Source organism: Poecilia mexicana, unplaced genomic scaffold (assembly GCF_051168715.1).
Source record: "Poecilia mexicana isolate PSO_F unplaced genomic scaffold, ASM5116871v1 scaffold_3, whole genome shotgun sequence".
NCBI lineage: Eukaryota > Metazoa > Chordata > Actinopteri > Cyprinodontiformes > Poeciliidae > Poecilia > Poecilia mexicana.
In genome coordinates, this window is record NW_028263372.1 from 27,535,781 (window position 1) to 27,542,709 (window position 6,929).

Here is a 6,929-nt window from a genome sequence, read left to right on the forward strand (position 1 = left end):
AAATATATCTCCAATTTCATTGATTTCACTTGGAGATGCTGCGCAAGCTTTATTTGAGCACAGGAATAAATGGAGGAAAATGTCCCACTTTTACTACTGAATACAAAATAAAAACGTCAACTAAAACACAAAAAATGAAACACTTGGGAATCATACATTTATCACCCTTTTACGGGCACAGATTTCATGTGCTCTCAAGTGCTGCCTCTGTCCCTGTGCGAATCAAGCCCTCTTTGATTAGCCATTCAGAGTGGATGGGATAAGGCTGGCCCCAGGTGGCCCCCTCCGTTAAATAGCAGATTAAAGAGTGCACAAGTAATTTCTTTAGCCTAATCTTATTAAGGGAAAAACAGCTGTCAACTGTCACCGCGTGAATACAAAAAGAAGTCTATGCTGCTCAGCAACTCGACGCAAACCTCATGAATATTCAGCATGTGTAAGGCTGAAATCTAACCAGTGTCATTAATTCACATACAAACCGCAGGAGATATTTGCAGAAAACTGAGCTATGAAAACAAACTGTTGTAATATTATAAGACTGCAGCAGGAAGAATAAACAAAGGAGTATTGCCAATGTTTTAATAAAATGATTTAGTTTTACAGGCTGCACAGTGGCGCAGTTGGTAGAGCTGTTGCCTTGCAGCAAGAAGGTTCTGGGTTTGATTCCTGTCCCTGGTCTTTCTGCATGGAGTTTGCATGTTCTCCCTGTGCATGTGTGTGTTTTCTCTGGGTTAATTGGCCTCTCCAAATGCATAAATCACCTGTCCAGGGTGTACCCTGCCTCTTACCCGGAACGTTAGCTGGAGATAGGCACCCGACCCCACTAAGGGACAAGGGTGTAAAGAAAATGGATGGATTTTATGTCAAGATTGCAAAGTAATCTTGACATAAAATCTGTTGCCAAATTTTCACATCTAACAAATTTCACTGTCACAGCTGATTTGCGGTTTAGAAACTTTTTTATGTGAAAAACGAATGTTTATGAAGTGGTCTTGCAAAAGTATTCTCAATCCCTGAATATTTTCAAATTTTTACATGTTACAATCACAAATTTTATTGCATTTTTTTTTATTCTATATGTATACCATCCACTATAGGTTATAATTTTCACAATATTTTATATTTTGTGAAGTGGATGGTGTTGAATAGTGCTCAAGGTTCTCTACCCTGTAAGAGTGCAGCATTTTTTTTTTTTTTTGCATCCATCTGCACTGTTTCATTTTCATCACTCGCTCAGATTCACAGCTCTGCTTAGAAATTTTTGGCCCCGCGCCCTCTGACATGATCTGACACCAGGTGCTCAGGACCACAGGGTACTTTGGGGACCCCTCCGATTTAAAGCCTCATCACCTCTGAATCCCCACCCATGTAATTCTACTACCTCTGTACACACACACACAGGCGGTGGTCGTGTTCATTGCTGGGTCCACTTCAAACATTCGAATGAACTTTAAATCACATGTAAAATCCTCCACCATTTTTTTTTTTTTTTCCTAAGGCGTTGGATGGAGAGTTGGTTAACGTCTCAGTGGTTTATGACACCTAAGCACCGCTGGCCACACACTTTGGCGCCGCACCATCATGGCCTTTTGATTGGTCCTCCTCTCTGTAATTGCCAGTGATTAACCCTGGCATGAGAGCAGGCCAGACAGAGTCCCTCTTCTCTCTCTGCTGACAGTTCTTGTCAGTGGGCTTGAGGGGCAATTTGGCTGCTGACATGCCTTCCCCAGTCTCTTGTTACCGAGGAAAAATGCAGCGCTTGACCCGGTACTTCCAGACTATCTGCCAAATTCCTCCCTCTCCCTGTTCCCCTTCCTCTTTTCTCCCCCACTGTTTGCCTGTCTTTCTTCTGTCATTGCCTTCCCTTCGATCTTTTTGCTCCTCTTTTCTTCTGCTTGGCCCCTTTTTCTCAAACGTTTGTCTTTCTTTCTGCTAGAGTTCACTTCGGACAACCCGACTCCTTGGCTTTCGAGCTTCAGCTGCCTGTATTTGCCTGCTTGCAAGACTGCACAGGGGAAACAAACAATGGGCATATTGTTAATCTGTCCGTAAGAAAGCCTTATCTGGTTGTAGACATGGTATTAAATTTCGGAGTGGCCCCATGCAGCCATGCTGGGGGCGGGGAGCATGGGGCAGGGAGGGGGGCAGAGAGACAGACTCAGAGAGAGAGAGAGAGAGAGAGAGAGAGAGAGAGAGAGAGAGAGAGAGAGAGAGAGAGATGTGGATAATAAGCTGTGTAATCTCTTCACCTACTCTAAACAGCTTAACCTTGTCAGTGGCTGCTGGTCCACTGGCACCCTGGTAGGGGATAACTGGGGGCTAATAATTATTGGATGCAATCCAGGCTGAAGAAATACAAAAAAAAAAAAAAAAAAAATGGAAGTGTGTAGTTTTAGGAAACACTTTATGCAGTATTTGAAATTTGGATTTATTCATGGCAACGAAACATCTATTTAGCACCCATAATCTAGGACCACCGTTAAATAAAGTCCAGTAGTGCAAGCAACCATCTTTGGAAGTGAGAAGTTTAATTTGAGCTGATCAGCGAAGGCCTGAGAGGTTTGTCAGAGAACATTACCAAAACAGTACTATGAAGACCAATGATTATAGCAAATAGTTTCGGGATAGAGTTGTGGAGAACTTCAAAGCAGGAACAGGTTTTAAGGAATTTTAAAAACTTCACAGATATTATAGATAGAGGATGTTCAAGTCATCATCTGTAATGTAGAGTGTTGTGAAAACTACAAACCTATTGAGACGTGGTCATCCACTTAAACTAACATGCTAGACCAGAAGAAACATTATCAGGCATCCATGTTAATGCCAGAGGAGATGCAGAGATCCATAGCAAGTGAGAGGACATGTTGGTAGGATAACTACCAGCTCTGTCAAAAAAGTCGGCTTCACTAAAATAAGACATCCTGTTCGAAGCTTGGCACAAATCATGTAGAGGAGGAAACAAGTGGAAGAAGCTGCACTTCAATGAGAACAAAACCGAATTCCTCAACAATCAAAATATGGGGAAACCGTCACTACACATCACCATGAACACGCATTCCCATTGGGAAAAAGGGCGGCAGCATCATGCTGTGGATATCCTTTCTTTAGCAGTTACAAGAAAGCTGATCAGAGATGATAGGAAGCCGTATGGAGCGAGATACAGGAAAATCCTGAAAGACAATCTGTGCAGGAGATTTATGAGTGGGGCAGTGGTCCACCTTCCTGCAGGACAATGATCCTGAACATACAGTCAGAAATCAGAATTAAATGTTTTAGAACAAAGCATAATCACTATCTTAATATTAGCAGACTTGAAACATGCAGTTCACATGATCCCCCATCCAAACTGGCTGAGATTAAGATTAAATAATAATGTGCAAAGATTTAGATTTTTTAGATATGCAAAGCTGGTAGAAATATACAAAAAAAAACTTGCAGATGTAAGTGTAAAGGTTCCGCAAGTTCCACAACATGCATGCAAAGTCATAACTTTTTTCCCCTCTTAAGAGTACCACTTAGTTTTAATTATTCCTACACAACCCCAATAATAAAGAAAAAGCAACTTTCTTTTGAAATTATTGCAATGTGATAAAATGTGAAAAGGTTTAAGGCTTACGAACAGTTTTGCATGGCACTGTAGTCGATCTTATTTAACATCTTCCTGAAGTCCAATCTGAATTCTTCAACAGATGGCTCATCTGAGTGAGGTGAAAGAGGATTAGCGAAGCTGCAAATGACATTTTTTTTTTTTTTAGTTTAGACAATTCCCTTACTTGCCTATATGCACCATTCTCTCAACCTATCTCAACCTATCATTAATCTCACAATTTCTTTGTGCATCTGCAGTCAATCCTAACTGTCCAGAGCTAATGTGGAAACTGATATCGAGCTCACTTGAAAGAGTTACAATATATTCAGGCAGTAAAATTTGAGTTCAAGTAAAAAGACAAAAGATCCCACATGTGGTGAGGGATCATGGGGGATTAGCCTGCTCAGGGCCATGCACCCAACCTTCGGATCCCCGAGTTCAAAGTGGACCCCCCCAGCGAATACAGAAAATAAGAAGGTGGATTGGAAGATCAGGAGAGTGCTCAGCAGACTTATGATATACACGGTGTCGTCCTTTGATTTGTACGCAGGATGAAACTTTCTGCTGAGGTCGCATCTGCGATGGTAAAAAGATATCACGTTACATCAAAAGGTTTTAAAGAGGTGTACGTTTTAAAGACACACAAAACATCTAGCTGAAATGGCCTTTTTAATATGATCAGTTTTACATTATATTACAGATTTTGCAAGGAGGCAGCCTAATAAATAACTTTAGAGATTATATCTAATATTGAGAAAGGATCATAAGGACGGCAGAGTGGCACTTTATGGCATCAGTAATGATGCCAATCAGATGTAAGTGGAGAAATTAGGCACAATTTGATGGCACCTTGAATTTCCATTTTAATCTTTCAAGTTTCACAGAATTAAAATGAAAACCTATTTTAAAAATGGGAAAAATGGGACACAAAAATGTATCCGCACTTACGACTGTCTACAAATAGTTAATAGGGACTTGAATGTTTCTCCACCTAAGATCACAAAAGTTGCCAACAATTTTAGGATAACTAAAGGATCACTAAACGGAACTTGTTTTTTGTTTTAGACAAACATGTATTATTGCACCTACTATGTTATTTTTATCTTTATTCAGGTGCAAGAGGGAGGCACAAACAGAAGGAGAAAGACGAGGTGGTTTGTCTGTACTGTGAAAGCACTGCCTCAGGTGTGAACCAGCACTTAGTGCTCGCTGTGGGTATTTTTCTGTCAGTGTCTCCCTCCACACTTGGTGAGTTGTGGTCTGGTTTGCTGACAGGAGGCTGGTGTTCAGCCCAGATTGTGGGGACACACACCAGTTACACCACTGCTGCTCTTCAGCAGCACCTACTGGTGTCTGCAAGAACTTGCAAACAACAGAAAAACTAAGATCTCTCTCTCTCTCTACATTTAACGACAGGAAAAAACAAAAATTAAATTGACCTGGATATTTTTATTTTTATAGGGACATACAATATATACCTTATACTTCAACTAATTTTCATTATTTGTAACAATAAGAACATAATACAAGATAGCTCATTGAAACCCATCAAAACAATGATAACTTAGAATACTGTCAAGAAAATACACTTGATAATCATTTGTACTTACGCAGCTGGTCCTACAAACTGCTGCAGTTTTAGCCTAAACTTGAGCCAGTCAGAGTTCAGTCTTAGTTTTGCATAGAGGAACATGTTAACTCCTCATAAAGATTAGAAGATTTATCCAAAATAAGTTTTACATAATAGTGTATTTAAATAGTCCAGAATACACATGGACGGGGATACAGCATTCAGAGAGGAGAAAAAGGAAAGAGAAAGGAGAAAATTAGGAAATAAGGGAGGGAACGAGGGAGGTTGAAAGAATGACAGCATGCAGACAAATGGCAAAAGCTACTAATATCGTATGTGTAACCTTGTCTTTATTTATTAGGGACCTTTACAGTCAATGTCTTAGAGACTGTCCATGCACATTACATGCATATTTTGGCTGCAGGTTGAGGAGCTGGTTATTGATGTGATGTAAACAAAAGCATAGACTTCTTGCTTTGAGCACTGCAGTCATTCCTCAGTGCAGAACAAGATAAATGTGCTTTGCTTGCAGACCTGCACATAAAACTGACGAGCGCTCTTACAGGCACAATGCAGTTTTGTGACAGAATGACCCTTTTTTTTTTCTTGATCGCCTCCTCTGACTGATGCATCCAACACTAAAAGATCACAACTTTTCCCTTGTTAATCAAATGCTTAAAAACTAAAACTTTCACTCCTTTTGGTCCACAAATGTATCAACTAACAGCTTGTGTTTTCAGGCAATTTCAGAATGTTATCAAAATAAGTTTATCGAGATGAACTTTGATACATATTAAACATTGTATAATTCCATCGTTTCTGATCATTTTGAATCAGATTTGGTCCAAGCTCCCACCCTCAAAACATTTGTGAATAAATATAATGTAAAATAAACAAAAAACACTAAGAGTAAACCACAGGGCTAGGCTTTAATACTTTTAATTTGACTTAATTTTTGTTTACATTGTGCTAAATGAGGGTAGTTATCACTTAGAACCATTATAAAGTTTAGTAGATGCTATTTAAAGCATTGCATTTAGCTTAAGAAGAAACGAACAGATTAAAGGAAATAGCACAAGAACAAAGCTGGTTTCTCTCTGCATTACATTTATGAGAAAATGATGTTACTTACTTATGAGCTATTAGAGAACAGAAACAAGTGACAAGTGGGGCAAAAGTAATCGCACTTTACTTTTAATGATGTGATTTATCTTGCCATCAACCCACATTTTCATCACAATAAAAAAAACATCCGAGTTAAATCTTTGAGGAATAAACATGTTAACAAGCTCTGGGGATTCCTTGAAAGGCCAGTCTCTGTTTTCCAGGTATCCTTTTCTGCTTCCATAGTCATTTAGGTTAATGACATGACTTATTTAAGCAGCACTGATCAATACGCACCGGAGGCAAAGTTGCTGAAGAAGTTACTATCCGCACAGGAAGTGAAGACAGGGGGAACCGACACAGCTGGTCCAAATATATCATACATAACATGAATCTCCTTGGTGATGAAGAGGAAATGAGAATATTGTAATGAGTGTTAAGTGACGATGTCAACACAAAATGGAAGCAAAATGGAGAGAAGAGACCCTGAAAAATAGTGAAGCAGACCAAAACAAACACAACAGCTGCAGACTGACAGGAAGGTGAGAGAGGAAAACAAATGATCTGCATGTAAAGGGAAAAACTGACTGATCATAATTTAAAAAAAAAAAATGTAGTGTGTGAGTCGTGGTGAGTGATGTGGTTTTTGTGGTCCATTACAGTAAA